Consider the following 22,642-nt stretch of genomic DNA (forward strand, 5'->3'; position numbering starts at 1 on the left):
TTATTTATACGGCACATATTTCTATCCTGAAGGCGACGAAATGAGTTTTTTACGTCGTCCGTCAGAGAAAACGATGCAAGACGAACAGCAAAAAGAAAAATATATATATATAATAAAAGATTTTTTGACAATATTGAGCTGCTTCTAGCCATGTTGACTGGATGGGCTTTTCTCCAAGTCAATATGTGTCACCCAGGCGGATGGAAGTCACAGACACACACAAAAAAAAAAGAGAGACAGACATGAGATTTTTCGTCGTGGATCTCGTTCCATATTAGATATATAAACCCCCCTTCTTTGGCTTATATAAACATATACAGTGGCGTAGACGTAAAAAGAGAAAAAAAAAAAGGCATATCAGAATGTTAAGGCTGTTGGGGAGAGGGAAATGCGTCTTGCCAAGACGTCCATTTGTATCGTTCAGTGATAACCATCGTCGAGACTTTTTGAAGAAGGTTTTTCTTTTCCATTTCATCAAGTAACAAATGACCGGGGATCATCTGGATGAAACTTTCGACTGGAATGACAAGTAGCTGCCCCCTCAACCGAGGAAGAGAATTCTTACGTTTTGTTTTTTGTTTTTTTCCTTTAGAAATGATATGAGAAAGACACTATACCTCACTTATCCGTTCGGTTCCTACGTCAAACTGGGTGGACTGTCACGCTGATCTGCATAAGGCCCCCTGAATTTTGAGATTAGTCCGAATGGGAAATAGAAGCTGATATCAAGTTACACCTCATATCAGGTAGAAGGAATAAGAAATTCGAATGATGTTCGTCACAAACTGGTTCCCCGAGGTTGAGGGGGAGAGAAACGTTAGAGACCTCATTGAATTCATGGCTGGTGTGTATGCATACAACACCTTACGTGCGTAATGTACTGACGCTGCATTATTACTGTGTTTATTCAGTCAATTGCTATAAGTCAGATCAGTTTAGACAACAGAATGTCCGCCGGTTTGCTCTTATACCTCGTAACTTTACACGTTCAACGGAAGAACAAACATTAAGGGATAAGTTGTTCTTTCTCTTCTTTATTATTCCTCTCTTCTCTCTGTTCGGAGAAAAGAACTTGGCTGATGTTAACGACTCGGGTATGGCCGTGTACTCACGTCAAAACAACGAAATAAATTGTATTGTAACACGCCGACTAGACACTCGTTTGGTGGGGGAGTATGGAAAACATAGGGAGACGTTATGACGGCCAAGGATTCGTAATGACTTAACACGATTTCTTCGTCATCGTTTTATGATTTGCACCGACCCAAATTGGCGAGTAACAGGTGACTGACGTGTTTCGTTTCGCCGGTTTCGCCCATGCAAATAAGGCGGCATCGTTATCAACTAACGTTCGCAAGAAATTGTCACGGTCCGTTAACAATGACGGTAAAAAAAAAAGCACCGACAACAAGGTGAATGTAAGAAGAAAAAAAAGGAGCCTGGATGGCGTCGGTTATGGCACCGGCCAACAACAGTGGCACCTGCGATGAGGTGTGTATGCATTCAGCTTAACGAGAGTCGATGGTTTATGTTGCGTTATACGCGCGTGTAAAGTCCGTCTGGCTCCGTTGTCGGGTTCACTCATTCAACGTCATGGCAGAAGATCGCCAGAACGTGAAGACGCGCTTCAGTTTGAACTGCGTTAACCGAACCGGACAGCGAACGGATTGCCACTGACGCGCAGCGATTCGTTTTGATTCTTGTTTTGTTCCAAAACCTTGTGGGGTTTAAGCTGCTAAAAAATGAGGCAACAGTTCATCATGCAGACGTACGGTCGAGCCTCTTTGTCTTTTCTTTCATTTCTTTTCATTCCCTCTTCCTCTTTTCTCCCTGTTGGTTGCTTTTAATGGCACAGCGTCGAAGTTCCAGACACCTTGGCGGCTGCTGCCGTTGATGTGCCGGGATTCTTCTCCGTTTCTTTCTTCACGCTTCACGCCGCGTTACAACATCCTCTATTGCATATCGGGCAGAACAAAAATAGGGAAGGTAAAGCGGCCACAAAAGAAAAAAAAAGAAAGAAATGAGTGAAACCCTTTTTGGGTTGATACGACGGCCATAAGACGACCACACATGTCGAAAAAATATTTAGGGCCATTTCGGTTGTGTTTTCTCCCTTTGAAAACACAACAACATTCCAAACGGGCAATCGACAAAAATGAAAAGAACAAAGGGGGAAACGCTAAACAAGTCGTTGAACGTAAGAATCTTATGTACAACGAGCGTCTTCTTATCCGTCGCCAGTGTTCCAGTAGCAGAACGAACCGACACAGGTTTCCTTCTCACCACAATCGCTGAACGCGTATCATGCGGAATGTGACCAGTGATTATCTTCATTGACGCTCATCTCGCCGCTGGACGTTCACGCGTTAGACACAAACTTTTGTTCTTTATGAAACCGATTCCAATTAGAAGGCGAGAGCCTCGCTTTTTTTATTAGGGACGCGCATTTATTTTCAGTCGGCCCCTTTTTTCGTGGTAAATTCCATCGGCCTGCAACTTCTTCTGTTTTATAAATAAAAACGAAAAACGCACCGACAGATATTTTATGTTTCCTGGCACCACCGCAACGATGGCCGTTACGTTGATATGACCAACGAAAACACCGCCATTGTGAAACACTTGGACGGCGATACGTTCTGCGTCTACGCTCACCTACTGCCTAGTTACTTCAACGTACGTCCGTAACTGAAACACGGCAGCAATGAATATAAATTCAAAGAGGGCGGTCGTCCTTGGGTGGTGCGTCCTATATCTTCGTTTTGGTTGTTGTTGTGTAGACTTCCCTTTTTTTTGTGTGTGTTGGGGTCTGCCCAGATTAGACAGCGAAATCAACTCGAGTCGAGATCGCAGCTGCCGGAGCAACGCGCAACCCTTTGATTATATCAAAATGCACCATCAGAGGAAAGAGAAAAAAAAGGGACGAAAACTTAAAAAGATCAAAGAGATACAACGAGGAAAACATGGTGCAGTTGAATGGAACAAAGAAGAAGACGAAGCGGCTTCATATCTGAACAGAACGCGATGCGGTTGCGATGAAACGGCCCCACACAAACACAACGCACAGCACAAACGGCCATGGCATTTCAATATCGTATTTCCTATACAAGCGATAACCCTCTAATGTCTAATCGATGTTTATTGAACGTATCAAGTCTCATTTCGAACTCTGCCGGTTCGAAGGTGGACGCGGCTGGACCGTCATCAAGTTCCGTCTCGTTCCTTTGGGTCGCATTCTCTTCTCGTTTCCGCGTCCTTTCACGTCCACTGAAATGAGCGGCTTCACTCTCTACAACACGCGCTGCAGTAGAGTGCCGAACGCTGTCCCTGTATAGTCACGGTCCGCTTGTTTTGCTTTCCATCACCGACATTTCTCCCTCCTCTTTCCTCCCTTTTATGCAACTCCCGTAGATTCAATCTATCCACTTTTTTTTTTCAACTCTTATTTTTTTTTTCCCTTTCTATTATTATTCCTTTATGAGAGTGAGAGAGGGACGACTGCTGCATAGATTGATAACAACCAAAACTCATTTAGTTTCGGATCGGTTTCTTTTCAATATGCGACTGTGTGGCGTTGGAGCGTGCGACCGTCGTGTGCGGAGTCGGCCATTGTGACGTAACGCGAATCCAAAGTCAATGCCTTTTTTGCTCTGTGTGGAAACTGTCAATAGTTTCCGATTGAACTTCCCATTTCATCGGCAACAAAAGACACGGGGTGGGGTCGTCGATCCCACGGTTTTTCACCCTCCCCCCCCTCCGTGTTCCCAATCGTCAAAAGAGAAAAAAAGCCGACGACAGTAAGGCACTGATCCGCATTTCTCACGATGATGGAAACGTCACATTTGAAACGCCTCACATTCTGACGTTTATCGTCTAGAGAATAAACCTGCGACTGCTGAGATATTTCCAAGTCGCTTTGATGGACACTAGAATTCTCGGTTTTGGTTAGAGGACTAGAGAGGACAAAAATCGGGCGTGTTATTTGTAAGAAAAAGAGAAGAGGAGCAACACGCATTTGTAGGTCAATGTTTATCTTAGTGGGTAATCTTCAAAGAATGCGAGGTATGAGACCATGAGACGTGCTTACTTGTAAATTTATGCGACTTAGGACGAGTCAACACGGAACCTCTCACCTGATGGACAATGACGACAGGCAAAAAAAAAAAAAAGGACGAAGGTAAATGTTGATTTTAGTCGCCTCACTTGTATTGCGGCTTAGCAAGCCAGGGGAAAAAAAAGAGCGTTTCCATTCCATCAAGCCCCGACGCATCATAAACTACACTTAAATTTTTCTATTGAATGCATTTTTGTTTGACCAGGAGCTTGCAAGAAAAAAAACCCTCGTCGGCAGATGCAACTGAGAGTAAAAAAAACCATTGGCTTTATTTGGCAAAAAGACATCACCGCAATGGCCACAATCATATAAGGCGCAATACAAATACAGGCAGCATCATGCGTGATGCACAGTAGTAAACTGCGTCACCAAACATGGCCATGTCTTTGCTCTATAGAAACATTTTGTTTTTACCTTTTCCCCTTTTTATTTTCGCCAATTAGCAACAGTCAAATGTCAAGTGTTTCTTCGGGTACAGTTTGTGTGTACCTTTCTGAATTCAGTTCCTCAGCTACGTATTTTTCCTACACGTGCAAGGCACTGGAACAGTGATGAATGACTTCACAGGCGTGGTACGGCCAGTAGCTTAATCGGCCCAGCTTCTGCGTGTTCTCTGTCGCCTTGTTTGGAACTTGTTAGCATCTTTTTCGCTTCTCCGTCCTTTTTTCATCTTCTATTTGTTAGGTTCACTGACGTGCGCTAGGATGTGTACAAATGGCTTGCCATTATCCAAACGCGTTCAGCCCCGCCTTGACAAGCAATACACACGAACGTTGTGTAACCAATGTCAATCTGTCCTTTTTCTCTATACATCAAGAAGTTTTCTTTACTTTTTCGTACTCGTTGGCACATCTTACTTTGCATTTAAATAGCTGTAAAGATTATACACCATTTTTTCATACTTTTACGCGTGTCAAATGTATCCGTCTCGGATAGAGTCCCGTCCATAAACGGACGCAAGAGCGGACTTTGCAGTCATTATGCCGTTCGTCGTTCTATAAAATGTTTTTTTTTCCCGTGAAATGCTTGATACACACACACAACCCGCTTGGTTTTGCTAAGATTCACGTCGTGAGCGTGTAATAGAGAGCCAGCTGTAAAGATGGTATTTTTATATGTTGCTGTAGGCGTTTGCGGCGCTAGACGTTTGAAGAGAAAATGACAAGATCATCAAATGAGTGTCAGAAGAGTTCAAAATTATAAAAATGCAGTGGTTTTTGATATTCTTTCCTCGAAGCGCAAAAAAAACATTCATTTTTTTTTTTAAGCTTGCGGGCTCCGATTCATAAGGCGGTCAATAACAAAACGTACGTCGTTTGCGGCAGTGGGAATGGCCGATGATAACAGGCACAACAAAACGCATCGTTTATATACCTGTGTCCATTTTTGTTTTGGGATACAACCGAACCACCAAAAAAAAAAACAAACACTATCATTACGATGCAAAAATATGTAAGGGGAATGATATGCCACCTGATGGTCCAAAGTGGTCAGTTTAAAAAATATGAATGTTTTCAGCTATCCGGAAGTGTGTACCTCGTGAATTCGTTGGTATTGCCCAAGCAAAATGTTTTGAAAATAAGATTTGATTGAAACTATTTTTGTGAGTAAGAAAAAACAAAAGGATTGGCCCTTTATGAACTATGCCCCGTATCATTTCATTCATTTTTTCTTTTGGGTCCTTTTCCCTTTTCATTTTTTAAGATTTAGTTTCAAAAGTTTTTCATTTTCCATTTACCCCCCCTTTCTTTTTGTAACGTGCTGTGGCATAAGTAACAGGATCGGCCTGTACTCCGGCTAACACCAACTGATGTCGGATGGGTTGCTGCCTTTTCAGGTAAAAAAAAAAAAAATCCCCCCCTAAACCTGGAACAAATCCCTAAGATACAAACGACTTGGAAATGATATGGGGGTAAAAATGAAAAAGAAATACATCACCATTTGTTTTTTAAGGGCTAGTACTTTGTCTTTTTTTTTCTTTCTTGTGTATGTTAGAAAATAAAAACTGAAATGCTTCACAGGTGCTGACTGTTGAAGCATTGGTGTTCCCTTTAACGCTGGACAAACCCGGATGGAAAAAGGAGTTCTTCTTTTTCCCCCCCTTTTCTGCATTAATAATGTATGAGACATGCAGCTAAAGTAGAAAAAAAAGAAAATAAAAGAAGTGAGTTTGATGTATATACCCAAAAGAAATCGGTTTGGGGGATAATATTCTATATTAGTATATGGTTCTCATCTAGCGTGTGTCAGCATGCACGGCCACCTTCAACTGCCTTGGATCCGATTACATAATGTTGCCTCCTGAAAATGGCTCGTGATTTATACATATGCACCTGATTAATAGATGTAACGCAAGCTTTTAAAATTTTCTTTTCAAGATTTAGGTGGCTAAAAAAAAAAAAAGAGCCTGGAACACGCATATAGGGACAGGATTCGATTGGCGGCAAGTTGCCGAATGTAGGGATAATACAAGAAGAGAATCTATGCAAATATGATTCATTTGAAAATGTGTTCGGTTCCTCGGTGCTGGTTTGTATCATTTGGCTTAAATGAACATTCGTAAGCTGGCGTGATTGCTGTTGCCCTTCAATGGCGATGTACACAAAAACGATGAATATTCAGTAGCGTCCTCGATGTTTCGTCCGAGTCTCACCTGTGGAAATAATTTCACAGTTTATGCACGAACGAAAGAAAACAACAAACATGAGCTTTAAAAAAGAACCAAAGTTTGTTTTGTGCTCCACCGAACATTTGATTTCATGACCGAAAGCAAATAGGTGATGAATAACAAATCGAGAAAAAACTAAATAAATATAGAAACGATAAATATGAAGATACATTTGGGCTAAATGATTTCAGTTTTAATTGCTGTCGAGATTGAACTCGAGTCGATGCACTTGGATGGTCGGATGCCAACAGCTGGCGTTAGAACGAAACCGGAGCTTTGTGAACGCGGAGACGAACTTGATGGGGGGAAACAAACATCCGATGAGCGGAGATTTTTTTTTCTTGCGTGAGAGCTCAACCATATTCTGCCTCTGATTTTTGTTTTTGGCACGGGTGAGAGAGAGAGAGAAAGAGAGAAGCTGAGCTGAAAGCAGTTGGAGGTCTGTTTTCTGTTGTCAGTGCGATGTAGCGGGGGCCAGACACCCCGTCGATCCATCGACGAGCTTCCCTGCCAAAAGCCTTGTTTTTTTTTTCACTTGTAAGATGAAGAATAGTAGATGTAGGTAAAACGTAAGAAGCAGAAGAAGACTGTGATGCTGTCAAGGAGATTTTCTTCCGCATAAGGGAAGAAGATGAATCCGCACCCCAACCAACATGGTTTCTTTCAGGTTTTTTTTGAACGGAGAGGCTGACTACAAACAAGAAAACCCCCCCTTTTTTTTTTTTTTTTTAATTTTTACTCACCTGTCTAAGCATCAGGGGAGAACCAAGCTGCAACTGAACATGAACGAAACGGCCCCCAAGTTGGGTGAGAAGAAATTGTGCTGTGTGATCTCCGACAGCGCATCGTCAGAACGCCCTGGCAGAGACCCGGATCAACAGCAGATCGAATCGAGGTAAAGTTGGTCTGGTGGAAGGGCCATCGGAGTGTCAGTGTGTCAAAGCGAGGGAGGAAGAGAGAAAGAAAAAATCCGCAGGGAGGCCATCAACACCTCTTGAGAAAGCAATAACATTCTTTTGACTATTTTCATGCGTCTTTTTACCTCTTGATGTTTTGTTTCTTTTATCCATCTTCCTCAAGCATTTTCTCTTTCTTTAACATTCCCTCACCACCCCAACTCACCCCCTAACCCACAATCAAAGAGAATAATGGTGTCTTGCGGTGGGCCTTGGCAATGGGGGCGACATTACACTTTACAGAATATCAGCATAACAATAGAAAAAAATACGTATACACCTGTTGGGTCTGTTAAGACTTGGGGCAAACGTCTACCTGACTAAGGGAAAAACGGGAATCAAAGAATAGAAGGGAAAAGTTACTAAAATGCAATCAAAGTCCAGTTAGCCTTTGCGACCGTCACGATGGGCATAAAAGGGCAGCAAGTGTGGCCTGATGGTGAGGGGTTGAGAATACATTGCGGCACAGACTCAACTTTATTCTATGGATCCCTATTTTTCCTGACCCCCCTTGAAGGCGAAATATTGGGTCTGGGTGATGAATGTCTTTTCTACCCTTATTTCTTCAGTCTACGCGTGCGCTTATTATCAATGCTATTGTTTCGTCCAAGGCAACACCTTTTTCCCTCTCTTTTTTTTTTTCTCTTAGCTCAATTGCTGTATGTTCCATCTCGATCGCCGCTTTGATGGAGAAATGGAAAAGAATAGGGTGGCAACTAGAAGACGAGGGGAGACCATCATTAATCAGCTACGATGTCTTGTGCTCTCAACGTCCACATAGAAATCTACTCACCTAATGAATGCATTTTGGCTTCAATGGTTCATTCTAGTATTATACTGTTTTCTTTTTACCCTCGGCTCGGCAATGAAAACAAATGAAGATCATTCCAATACTAGAGCCGCTTTGCGTTTAATGGGTAGATGAGGTAGTCGATCACCGCGGGTCCACGGACAGCAGCACGGACCAAAAGGCCAAGGGGAGCCTTCGTCGATTACATCCCCAAAATCTCACGTAGTCATAGCAGCTGAAAGAAAGAAGAAACATAAGAACAATCAAAACAACTCTTTTTTTTTTTTTTCGTTCTGCCATTCTCCCCATCGTTTGTTTGATGTTACGCAATACCTAACATCGATCGGGCATTTCCTTATATTTCTTTCAACACAAATGATGGAAGGAAAACGCGATGCCAAAATGGCTTGAAAGAGCCGCAAAATTGATGCCCGAGCCCGAACGAATCTACCGTTGCGTGCTTCTACCTGATAAAGGAAATAAAACGTTTCGTGAAACATCCTGAGAGAACTACATGCATCCTATCTGACGTATTAAATCTACTACGCTCCGACAGTTTTTATACACTTTCTGTCAGTCATGTTTTCGTCTAAGGACCTTTTTTTTTTTTTCTCTCTCTCTTTTATTCTCAGCTTCTTTATATGCACTACGTTTACATTTGTTTTTATTTAGCGTATAATTTATACTACTGCATGTTAACTTTAAAAGACGTCCGAGCCATAAGTTTTGGACATGGGCCCAATGACCAAAACATGACCAACGCTGACTTTGTCTCTCTCTGTCTGTTTTTGTTTGTTTGTTTTGTCTTCCTGTTTCTCATTTCATTTCCCCCTTTTCTGTTATGTACGTGTGGTTGTCTACTTGACTTTTAGACCAGCCCCAATCGAACCCCCTTTTTTCTTTTCTGCTGGTAGACGTTCCACAAAGTCTAATCGACTCCCATCATATTGTTCATGTGCACATCATCCAATACGTTTAGGCGGGTGGACATTTTTACGTAGGCCTACACATAAACAAACTGGTAAAGAAGGGAGTTCAAAAAACTGACATACAATATGATGATCGTCGAACGCACCCGCGTGCAATCGATATCGAATAATACTTTCGCTTTTTCTCATCTTTTTTTTTTTTTTTTTCCACAATATTCCCTCACTCGTTTTTTTCCTTCGATGAGCTGCACCCACTCGGTTGCACACTACCCAAGTCAACGATGACGATATTTCTTCGATTATTATTATTATTATTATATACTATATTTCCATTTTTTTTTTTTTTTTACGACCCGAACCCCGACTCATTGCTTCGGGCCATTGGCGAAGGAGAAAGACAGAAATGGCTTCCCCTTTCCCTTGGCGAGTTGTGTCTGCGCGCCACAAAAAGATACCCACACTGGGGCCTCTTGTAACACAACCGTCTGAACAACAGCGTCAGTTGGACGGCAGCAGTCGAACCGTTCACATCGTTGGGCATCTCGTTCTCTGAATGATTGCGTCGAGTTTCGTGAATTTCGTAGACTGAAAATCATTGAAACTCTTGTGTGCAAAAGAACCTAAAAAAAAAACGCAGTTTAACATTTTGTTTGTCGTCTGCTGTTGAACAGTGCCAGTGTATTTGTGAAAATTATTGTACGTGTTAATTTCGAGTGATTCGAATCTGACAATGTGAAAAAAAAAAAAAATTGCGGATGCCATGCACAGAGAGAAAGAAAGAGTTGAAACAGCTGAAAGAGATTTGAAGCTTGTCCTAGTTTTTCACCTGACTCTTTATCAATTAAAAGTGATTGAATGACTGATTCGAGAACAAGAAGTGAGAAAGACTTGGTCAAGTGTTAACCTACTTAAACTCCTTTTTTTTTTTTTTCTTTCCCATCGCCATCATAAAGATAATCAATCAATTTACAAAGAAAAAAAAAAAAAAAACGAAAGTTTTCCCGCAATTTTTTGCACCAATTTCGATTCGACTGCTATCGCCTTTGTTCCACGTGTTCTTTTGAATCGTGTCGCGATTATTGCCAAATCGGTTCGATTCGCTTTTATCGATACATCGGATTAACATCGGTGTCGAACCTCGTGCTTATTTTTTTTTTTTTTTTTCCTGTCCAGTTTGCTGACCGGTTGACCGTCACACCCATCGCACGATTACCTTGTTTCGTTTTTATCACGTCGTTTTTTTTTCTCTTTTGCCAAAAAGACTGGACCAAACAATTGGAGCAACTCTATTTGATTATCGATAACGAGGTGAGTCATTGAATTTTCCTTTTTTTTTTTTTTTTGCTTTTGTTTCAACCTTCGTTGTCATCCGAAATTGTTCGTGAGAGTTCGTTACGATGTGGCCAATGTCAGCTGGAATTTTGCAAACAAGAATTGTCGAGTGAAACACACACAGCTCTCAGCGTGTGATGGATTGTAATGACCGTTTTGGTCGGTTGGCCACTGTCCTTTTGCGGTTATTTTGCTGCTGTTTCTTTCATTTCGTCGTGCCCGACAAAAACAAAAAATGGCGCTAATTTTGGGTAGTCGAAGGACTTGTAAAACAACAGACCTTGTATCACCAAACAATAACAGACAAAACAAAAAAAAAAAGGCGCGACAATTGTCCGCCATCTTTAATTTTTTTTTGGAAAAGGGGATAGTTGGGGTGGGAACGAAATGAGTATCTCATTTTCCTGATTGAGAAATGTCTCGATTGTGTTAAGGACATGTGTCATGGCGGCTTTCTCTTCATTTTCTGCCCTTTTTTTTTTTTCATGACGAGTGTTGAGTACGACATAAAAACTCAAGAGACGATCGTAAAAAAGCATGTGACGTTTGTCTGCTTTAGTGTAACGCAAAGGGGGTGAACACGAACAGGTGAGAGGTAGAACCCAGGTAGTTTATTTATTTATTTTTTTTTTAAAAGAACTCAGCGATAGGCAGTTTATATTTTTTTTTAAAGGCGGTCATCAAAATTTTCGTATTTCTAATAAGAAAATCACATCGAAATATGACGAGTGGGGTCGATTGGGAGGCTTGTGACGAGGCTCGTAAATCAAAGTCACATCAACGAGATTTTTCTTTTCTTTTTTTTTTTTTTTGCCCAGTTTTAAAAAGATGTGAAATGTTTTTTAAAGAAGAATAATGCAGGACTCTGTCGAGAAACAGACGCCATGGGAAACATGTGTGCTCTGCATATTATCACCAAGGCTCGTCTGATTAGTCAGGTCCTCCCTCTCGTTACGGCGTTGTGACTTTGGGGGACTTATTCAAAAGAAATACGCCGCCTTTTTTTTTTTTTTTTTGAATGTTTAAAAACCATTTTTTTTTTCTTTTTTTTTTTGCCGAGAGTTGTGTAATTAATCATCCTCAAAACCAAAGACCTAAAGCTTTGATGATTCCATGGTTGTGCCTAGTAGCTAACTTGCTGCCAGTCTGTTTTTGGGGTCTACGTTCATTAAGGACTCATCATCGTTTGACTAATTTCCTCGGTAACGAGCGCCCCCACCGCTGATTAGAAATCAATGACCTTTTCTTTCATTTTTTTTTTTCTTTTTCTTCAAATATTTTCGTCTTTTAAAACTCCAGTTTGATTTTTCGTATATTGTCCAATCCATGTGACTCTGTCGGAAACAGTCAACAACATCACATTGACAAATGATTTTTTGTCCGCCCTTGCAGCTGACTGTGCATCGCGTTGTTGTATCCGTTTGCGGCCCTTAATGCCAATAGAAAAAAAAAGAAAAAGAGAGATACGTTGTGTTTTGGGTCATTCCAGTCGACTGATTGGGGCTTGCGTTACACAGTAAAAACAAAAAACACTAGCCTCTCTGTATGCAGCGTTAGAAAAGAATTTTCGACGCAAAGGGAAGAGAGTTGGGACAAACAATTTTGCCGACCGAAGAACGTCAGTAACGTAGGGAAACAAGCCGATCCATCTTCGTTCTTTTTCGTTTCTCTTTTTGTTCATCTGTGCCGCACGCCCGATGTATCTCTTCTTTTTATTCTCCTCATCTTTCAGTCAAAATTTCCCTTTTCTTTTTTCTTAAATCGGAAAGAAAAAAAAAAACAAAAAAAAAACGTGGAGAATAGAAAATCACTGGCCCCGAACGACACAACACCGACTCTTCTTACACACAAAAATTGAATGGAAATATGACGGGCATTGCATTCAGTTTGGGGCAATGAAGACCCCACCGTATTTTGTAATCTGATCGGATCGTTATTTTATTTTATTTTATTTTATTTTATTTTTTTCGTTTTTGATTTTCGATGATGAAGGATTCCCTTTGTGGCATTTAAGGAGAGCTAGTTTTTTTTTTTTTAAGGGCGGGTCGGAATCGATTACTTATCATATGCATATCTTTTTGTTGTTGTTTAAAGTAAAACCAGATGAGTTTAACGCTTAGATCGTCACGTTCCAAGACAAAAGAATTGTGTTTCTTCATAAACAAATGTCTTTTTTTTTTGTTTTTTTTTCTTCTTCGGTTGAAATTAGCTGAAAAGCTTTTGTTACTCGGTGTACTGCGTTTTTCGGTGTGTATTAATAGGCAGGAAGTAGCAGCTCTACACACATGAACGAAGGGGAAACCAGAAACGCAAGAGACTCTCCCGTTTTTTTTTTTTTTTTTTTTTTTTTTTATGTTTTACAGCCAGAATCCACTTCATTTTTGTGTGTCTGTTCGGGACATGATGGAAAAATATTTTTTTTTCTTTTTCACGTATGCAAATGAATTTTTTTTAAAGGGGGGATTTTTTTTTTTTTTTTTTTTCAAAATTTTACCTTGTGTTTCCGGTCATTTATGAGTTTCTTCTGCTTCTTCACGTTGCATTATTCAAAGAGTTTTCGAACCGCGTCGATGATGTTTTGACCCGTTTGTCTTCTGAAACCCTTTGCATTCTGCTGTATAGTTCGAGAGGACCCTCTTTTTTTTTTATATGAGATTTTTCGGCCGTACGGGGATACGAACAAACGTCATGCCCGCAGAGTTACGATTTTACGGTTCTTTCTCCGTAAGAAAAAAAAATCTTCCGTATCTTCTTTTGCCATCGATTGTGGTCGAGTCCCTTTCGTTTTTTTTCTTCTTCTCAAGAACACGAAGCCCCCCGATACGTTGGGAGTAATAAAAAAAAAAGCGGGACAAGACGTGAAGGAACATTCTCGAATTGATCAAGGAAAAGTATTTTCACCTCAATTAGAGACACAGAAAATCTTCAAATGTTTCACTCTTTTAGATGGGGGGGGGGGTGCGTGAATTACAAAATGTCAGAACTTATAGGAATCTTAAGAAAAAAAAAAATGAAAGCAAGAGAAATAAATAATGTAAGCAGACGTTCTTTGCTTTAGACCTTTAAAAAAAGGCCCAGCAGGAGAGGGTGTGTTTTCCGACTGCCGACATGGGACTAAACAATCTTACGACGGTGTATGACGCTCGACGCCATGGACGTCGACCTGAATCTTTCTCCCCTTCCAAAAAAAAAAGAAAAAAAAGAGGAGGATCTAAAAGAAGAAGGTCACTAACGATAATACTATCTGACACACGTGGTCAGCGTGTGTCTGTTTATGTGTGCTAAGCAGGGACAAAACCATCGGGGGGGGGGGGGGGAGAGAGGTTATGGAAAGGCGAGAGAGCGAAAGAGATCATGTCACTTTTGAGCGGGCCATATGTGGCTTCTTCACTGGGGCTCTTCTCTTCTCCTTTTTGTGTGTTGTGCCCTTTTATTTTCTTTTTTCTTCTTCTCGAAAAAAACATCGTGGGTTTCGCGTGTCAAAGCCGCCCCAAAAACGAACGCATATTGTCACATGGGGTGGAAAGAGGCAGACAAACAGAGACAAACTCTATGGCTTGCAACACATGTTACGCTTTATCCACCACCGCACAAGAAGGACGTCAAGCAAAAAAAAAAAAAAAACAAACCACAACGAGGCGGTCGGTCAGAGTAAATCCGGCCGGTGGCAGTGCGACCATTAAAGAAATGTAAAAAAAAAAAATGAAATTCGTATATTTTTGAAATTAAATAGGGAAATAAAAGAACGAAATCAAACACACAAGGTCTTTAAAAAAAAAAAAATAGGATTTGTTTTGTTAATTGAAATTCATAATTTTTTTAAAAAAGAAGGCCAGATTTGTGTGTGTGTGTGTGTTGCTGGACCTTATTTCGTTTCTCATCTCTCACGTTCGTTCACGGTTCTCCTACAATTTCGTTCATGCTACGTATAATTGAAACGGGTGAAACGGGACGGCCTTTTCTCGTCTGTCTCTCTCTTTTTCTTAGAGAGGGGAAGGGATTTTTATTTTAATTGACTGCGGTTAAAATCACGAAGGAAAAAGGAAAGAAGACAATTTGATTACTGGTCTAGATATAGAATTTTTGGGGGTACCAAGTATACCAGCGGCTAAACCTTTTGTCTTCTTGTCAAACTAAAAAGTAAAAAATGCAAACGAACTGGGTCGGTTAGGTTTTTTTTTTTTTTTTTGTCTACCGCGTTCATATTAAAAGCCACGCAAGGGACAAAAAAAAAATGGAATAATTTCCCCAAAAAATCCGGCAAAACTCGTATTTTTTTTTTTTTTTTTTTTTAGAATTAATGGAAAGCCATTAGCTCTCAATTTTTATGCGATGGAAATTGTATAATCCCAGTGAAGCAAATGTTTTTAAACGCACGTCACACGCAAGTTGCGCAGCATTTTTTTTTTGTTTTTTGTTCGTTGAATTATTACGTTAGAGTACGAACAATGTGAATAGCGGCAATCAAGGGGCCGTGCCGAATTCGTCATCCCGTATTTGATCACGGCCAACCACAACGAGACAGATGCGATAGCCATGTGGAGAGAGGGGCACCGTTGCCCGTGGTGAAACGGCTGCGTGATCATCCATCAGTCAACGGGTTGAACGGTGGCGTGAGCGGCGCGGGGGGAAACGCAACGAACGGCTATCATAAATCAACTTTCATTCGTCTCTCTCTTTCTTTTTTTCTCGCTCTTTCTCACTGTCTTCCGATTCCCATTCCATCAATCTATCATTCTCTCTTCCAAACAGGCGTTATGTGTGGAGAATAATGGATTTTTACATCTTGTTCGTGACATTGTTTTTTTTTTTTTTTTTTTTTTTTTTTTTCTTTTTTCACGTACATTTTATCTCGTTTACGAGATTCAAAAAAGAAGGCCAGTCCATCATTTACATTTCTTTTTTTTTTTTCTCTCCACAAATGGCACATTGTGAAATGTTGTTCATAATGGCTGAGAAAGTTTGAAGAGCAAAGATGGGGGGGGGGGGATTGTCCGTACATAATCCTTTAGTCCACTTCTGTGTGCGATGATTGACTTGGGACGACATCACTTTAGGCCTTTAAAAAAAAAAAAAAAAAGAGCTTCTCGTCAGATGACGGCCGTCACAAAGCCATCAGATTCATCGTCGGCGCTTAAAGAACGGGCTACCAGATGTCCCTCTTTAGCATCGCCCTCCCATACGTACTGGCAGTCTCAACACGCCAGTCATCCTCTCATCAGTTTGAGAGAATCTGCTTTTCGTGTGTGCCCTTGTTCTGACACTGTAACTTACGCACGCCGTGCTGCTATTCTCGGGATATACGAAAAGACGAAGGCCACCGGCGTTGGCTCGATACAAACAAGGGCCGAAATTGTTTACCAAATAAATCCGATACCTCCACGAAGTTGAGTGCCCGTGGGTGGTAACCATTGGCCTTTCTACGTTTAATAATCGCACCGTTACAAATTTCTAATATTTCCCGGCGTTCCATAACGTATTTGCTTTCCCCTGTTACATTGCAAGAATGCGGCCAAGGCGGTGATATGAAGGCCATAGCTTTTGTTCTCTTTCATAAAATTAACCCATGTAACAACTCTAGTAGATGGTTTTTAAAAATCCTACCCTTCTTCATTAGCCCTCCACCTACCCCCTCAGTGTTTGTATTCGGATCGGATGACGTGTGGGGGATGAACCTCTGTGGCTTTCGTCCGCTAGCTTTGAAAAAAAACAAAACAAAAACTGCAACATTGAAAGGGAGGAGTTTTATACGGAGGGTTAAAAATAACAAAGGTTTCAGAATATATGATTACGTTTTATCTACTTTTGCTGGTACTCGTGTAATTCCTTTTATTATTGGAGAGACGGGGCAAAAAAAATAAGTCGATTTCCTATGGCTGCTTAATTAATCCTCCCCACCCTCGTTCCTATCACTCCCGATTCGTGCCATCTTTTTTTTTTGTCCCGCAGGGCACGTACTCGAGTCAAAAACTATAAGGGTAGAAATTAAACAAAAACAGGCGGAGATTGCGGTGAAAGAGGCGAAAGTTGAAACTGAGCAAGGACCACACAAGATGATTGCACTAAAAAAAAACAACAAACATTTTTTTTTAGCGCGATAATTAAACGTTTTTGAAACCGTTTTCAAACGTTTATTGGTCGTGAGGTCATGACGCTTTCTGGCAAATTTCATCTTTGTAAACGAAAACTCAAAAGAATATAAACAAGCGAGTTTATGCCTATTTTATTTCATGTTTGATGTTTATATCCGGAGTAAAAAAAAAAAAAAAGATGTTTAATTTAATTCTTTTTTATTTTATTTTGATAGTTGAACTTGTAGCGTTGGCGGAGGGTATGCCGAGAGGTCGCAGCGAATCGAACAGCGAGAAGACTCAACAAGAGATTGAGGAATTTCCGAGAGCAACGCGCTAAAGGGGACGACAGCCCAAAGGTATCTATTTCCCATTTGATTCCCTTTTTTTTTTTCTTCTCGTGGTGAGCCCCGACCGTCTTTTGTTTCGTCAAGAAACTTTAAACTCATCTCAACTTTCAGTTCTAAACTTTTTCTTTTTTTTTTTTTTTGTTCGTCTTCATTTTCAAAGTCGTTTTATTTATTTATTTATTTATTTTTTTGGAAATAATAAGAAGGAAATGTTCCCCGATGAACGAAAACAAAGAAAGTAAGGGCCACATACAAATTGAATTGTTTTTGGGTTAGGATGTAAATCGATATCGATGAATTATTTTTGAATATGCGGAAATGCGGCACTGTTTTTTGTGGGGGGGTGTTTCAGTCCCGCCCTCTTTTTGCCGGAGTTTTAATGAACTTTAAAATGATTTTTTTTTTTCGCCAAGATAGCCCCCCTCCCCCCAACAGAAAATATTCATTTCGATGAAAAATGAGGTCGCTGATCTTTTTCCCTCCCTCAGTTTTTTTTTTTTTTTTTTTTTTTTTTTTTTGGAACTTGGCATCAGGATCGACCCCGCCCATTCGTTGTCTCTCTCTCCGGTGTCACGATCATCGCTGTGTCGCGCTTTATGCCGCCTTCTTTTTTTCCTAACATTTGAAACAAAACAAGACAAGGAGGAGAATGTCTATCCCCATCACCGAATAGAAAAAAAAAAGGGTCTTGGTTTTTTGCCTAATGAACTTTCACGTTTCTCCCTTTCGGCCTCGCTTTGAATTTCCCAAAAAAAAAAACAAAAAAAACAATTCATTATTTATTCGTTCTTAAAGAAGGCAATATTTACCCTGATGTCTTTGAAAAAAAAAAAAAAAAAAAGAGGTCCATTTTCTTGTTGCCGACTTAGCAGTCGAATCAAAGTCTAATAAATTTCGATGGGGACGTCATAAATCGTCGAGCATTTTCACAACCCCCACGGAAAAAAAAAAAAAAAAAATAGAAAAAACATGGCTCTGCTCACACTCTGCTGAAGTTTTCTTCTGCCCCATTTTTTTTTTTCTTTCTTAGCACTTAATATATACGAAAGAAACACAACTCCCTTCCATTTCTCATCTTAGCGACCTTTAAAGAAAAGCTTTTCTTTTGCCCCTCCTTCTCTCTTATTTATTTCTTTTCTCTCGCTGCCCCATACCAGCAAAAGGACTCGTCACAGAGGTCCGACATGCGTTCGTCTATATTATTTCAAGAACTTGTCTGGCACTGTATAAGAATAATAATATCGCATCGTTTTTTTTTTGTTTTTTGTTTTTCTTCGAGGCTATTATCTCCCCTCTGCCAGACTTGTTGTTACACGCTCCATTAAAGCGACAGCCACACGTATAACCACCAGCTGCCTCTTGTGACTGGCCAAACAGAGAGTGAGAGAGAGAGAGAGAGAGAGAGTGCTGCTGACCCTTATTTATTTATTTTTATTTTCTAAATCATTTTTGTTTTTTGTTGATTCCGATTGAAGAACAATGGGGAGCAGAATTGCAAATGCCTCCCCCCAAATAGCGGGACATTTAAATTAGAATTTTTTTGGGGGGGAAGGGGGAAATAGAAATGCGCTATCCCTTTTCATTTTTGAAGAAATTGTAAGGGAAAACGTAGCAAATGTTTATCAAAGCCCTTTCTTATTTTTGTCGTTTGTTTTGGCTTTCTATTTGATTCGAATCATAATGCCACACGTACGCAAGAATTCACTTTCTAAATGGATGCCGAGTACAATGTGGTCCCGACGTTTATCGTGCGCATAAGAACTTGAAACATTCACATTTTTTTTTTTTTTTTTTTTTTTTGTTTGACATCGTGGCATCGGTTGGGGCATCTGAAAAGAAATGAGTTATCCGACTAGAGGTATTCTCTTGCTACGTGCGTGCTGGTTTTGTCGTATTCCCGCGTTTGATGTGTCACTCGTTGGCGTTAGCGACAGGCATTGCTGGGATTTCCAACTGTAAAATTCCATTAAAAGTCCAACTGTTGTCTTTCACTCCTTCGATTTATGGCATTGAAATGTAAAAAAAAACAAAAAAACACGTCGATGCGTTATAAACAGAGACGAAGTTATAAGGATAGACAAATTAAACGTGTAGCCTTGATTGCAATTGGGAAGGTAGTGAGACCGGCATCACTTCCCAGAAAGGACTCGCGGTGCAATTCGGCATTTTTCACGATCCATATACGCGTCTTTGGTTTTCTTCCCCTTTTGAAAGATAAACTCACATTTTCAGGTGGGGAAAAGAACGTTTTCCAATCGTCCGAGTACGTGCTTTTCTAGATTTGATCATTTCAAGTTTAAACGAAATGTTTCCAACTTTTCCTCGTTCTTTTCGTGCATGTTTTTCCTAGGTAACGTGCCGTATAGATTTTGGAAAGGGGGGGGGGAGTAGACCTGGAAAAGGGTAAAAGTCAGAAAGGCTACGTGTGTAGGTGACGAAAAATGTGAAAGCCATTCTTTTTAAAAGCTCTCTCTCTCTGCTTTTGTAACGTATTCCCCGGCCTTCACACTATTTTCTTTGTGTTTATTTATCCATATAAAATGCATTGTACTGTTAGGATCCTGCCTTTTTATTTTTCCCTTTTCATCTCTAAAAAAAGAGAGAGAGAGAGAGAGAAGGAGAATAACAATTTTGCACTCGATGGAGTCTGCTGCTGCTGCTGCTGCTGCTCCAATGCCCCTTTTTTTTTTTTCTCTTCCATTAATAAGAAAGGCAGACAACAATTTCCCAGGGCCCAAATCAAAATAGGGTGCACGTATGAACGTTGACTGCATTCAATTTAAAGTGCGAGTACATTTGCGATTAAAGCTGGTCGCTTCCACTTCGAACTGCATTTCGCCTTCCAGTGGGGAAAAGAAAAAAACAAAAACGGTTGTTGCTTATATTCGTTAATCGCTTGGTTTAACGATCTATTAAAGCGGATGGGGTGGCGGAGGGGAAGGAGGTACGACTGCGAGCTTTAACGCACAGCACAGACATTAGGGTGGGACTCACGTTTTTTTTTTTTTTAAATCGACCATGTGTCTCGAGTCTCTTGACATCGTGTCGATCAAGTTCAAACGTCAAATGAAAACGACTAGACGTCGACTTTGTTTGGCTGCGAAGGTTTTTTTTTGTTTTTTTTTTCCTTAGTTCTTAAGCAGCTGTCCGAGCCGTTAGGTTAAGGATCTCGACAGGGATAAAAGAAAAAAAAAAAAAAAGGGTTCCTTCGATTATGTAAAAGGTTTTATGTACCAAAAAAAAACGGGTGGAATATTCATTGGCACGTCATCGGAAGATACGACGACACGCAGCAAAGAACTCGAAAAAAAGGGGGGAAAATCCTAACGGATCTTTTTCTTCTTCATGTTTTCTACCCGCAAAAATAAAAGGAGGGAGTTCAGGTTTTTATCCCCTCAAAAAAAAAAAAATAAATAAATAAATAAAAGGAGAGGACAGGACTAGAGGGGGGGACTATTTAATCCGAACTGAATCTTTAAGTTGACATGGGTCGCGCGCGTTTTCAATTTCCATCGACCCCGCTGGACTCTTACCACGTTCCAGACACACAAAAATGAGCGGGGGACCAGATGCACAAGAGTTTCCTCTTTATTTTTATTTTTTTAGGGGGGGGGGGGGATATAGGTGTACATGTCGGTGTTTGTATACTCATAGATTCATGTACGTGGAATAAATTATGAAAAGTCAGCCAAGGGAAACGATGAACAGCACCCGATAGACATCTCCGCCGACGTTCTCTTGTTTGGCTTTTATTTTATTTTATTTTTTTTTTCTTCTCTTTTTTTCTTCTTTTTATTGAAAAAAAAAAGGGGCGATTTTTATGTGTGTGAAGGTCCGTTTGGATCAATCAAGGGAGGCTCAAGTCCGAGTAACACGAGAATGTCCTTCGTCTACGCCCCTCTTGTCAATAAATAATGACCAGTCCAGGAATAAAAATTTCCCCCAGTCTTTGGTGGGTTTTCCTTTTTTTTTTTAAGGAAGAAGATGAGCTGAGCGATGATGAGAATTATTATTTTTTTTTTTTTCGATAGAATAATATCAAAAGAAACTGAACAATTGCGACCGTGAAATGCGAACCAAATTGTTTGTTTCCCTGTAAAAAAAAAAAAAAAAGAAATTACATTTTCAATCTTCTTTTTCCTTGAATCGACACGTTGCTCTTTAACGTCCTTCATCGCGTCGATAGTAGAAAATAAAAAAAAAATTTTTTATCCATTTTCTTTTCATCGCAATCCTTGACCCAACGGTCCGCTTCCTTACGTATCAAGGATAAAAATGGCGAGGCTTCAGCACCTCCAAGGCTTGTATAGCTGAAGCTGTAGGCGTTCATGAGATGCGGTTGTCCACTTCTTATTTCACATCGAAGGCCCATAGAAAAAAAAAAAAAAAAATTGGTCCGTCCATTACGACCGGGAACTGTTGTATACAATAGTCTACATCCTTTTTTTTCTTTTTTTTACATCGCACAACAGAAGGAGGGCCGGATAGGAGCACAATAGGACTGCCGGATCCCTCCCTCCTTCGCACGTCACATGTTCCGGCTCCCACAGACTCAGCCTCCCCTTTTTCTACCTCGTTTTATTTTTCTTTAACTTGCATCGCATACAACGAACATGTTCTTATTCAGTGTTAAAAAAAAAAATAGAATGTAAGACACTTCTAAATCCATGGCAGGGCCTCTCGAATAACACACGCGCAAGTAGATCCAAGCAAAGAAAAACGACGTGATGGAGCGAAGGGGGGGATGTACGAATGAAAAGAATCAAGTTTAACACTCGCTATTCACTACCGCTATTGTTGTACGACGAGAGATCCGTGCGGATTCTCTTTCCGCGTGTAAAAAGAAATAATTCATCGAAATAGATCAACATTTGTGATGTCTCTCATTTCAAAATCCTCTTTAAATGACGAACGTTTTGTTTGTGCCAGCTTTTCATCTATCCGATAAAAACACATTGGGGGGGGGGGAGGGCAATTAAAAACAAGTTGCATCAGTGCGTGTCTTTTTTTTTTTTGCTTTTCATTTTCACCGAGATAATGAGCTGAAATGAAAATAGGAGAGCGCACCCCCCCCCCCCCCCCCCCGCCCTACCAGTAATCCGCTTGGTGGCCTTCTCCTGCGTGCCCTATCTGTTTGTGTCTATCGGCCACATACAACGCGTATGCATAATATATATATGTAATTACGCATATGTATGTGTATAAGTGAAGGCGATCCAACCGTGTACACATATCTCTCTTCTCGAGAGATCCTCTCTCTCTCTCACTCGGCGCTTTCTATTCGCTCAAAGGGGCCCCTCCTGGTTTCAACTATTCAAAAAAAACGGATTTGCATGTGTCGTGCGTTCCCTCCCCCGTTCTGGCTATTAGAATAAGCCGGGCCATATATTTCGACTTTGAGGCTCTTGAAATCCTACTCCAAAAGTCAGTGGTTC

General features: G+C 40.5%; 1 protein-coding gene across 1 annotated transcript in view; it reads left to right on the forward strand.

Annotated features, from left to right (window-relative positions):
- The first annotated feature begins 9,946 nt into the window (after nucleotides 1-9,946).
- Nucleotides 9,947-22,642, forward strand: part of LOC130700763 (discoidin domain-containing receptor 2-like) — a 28,892-nt gene continuing 16,196 nt past the window's right edge. Inside the window, exons 1-2 of the mRNA XM_057522744.2 lie at nucleotides 9,947-10,762; nucleotides 17,094-17,216. The gene's annotated coding sequence lies outside the window, so the exon portion shown is untranslated. The remainder of the gene's footprint in view (nucleotides 10,763-17,093; nucleotides 17,217-22,642) is intronic.

This window comes from Daphnia carinata, chromosome 9 (genome assembly GCF_022539665.2).
Source record: "Daphnia carinata strain CSIRO-1 chromosome 9, CSIRO_AGI_Dcar_HiC_V3, whole genome shotgun sequence".
In the NCBI taxonomy this organism is placed as follows: domain Eukaryota; kingdom Metazoa; phylum Arthropoda; class Branchiopoda; order Diplostraca; family Daphniidae; genus Daphnia; species Daphnia carinata.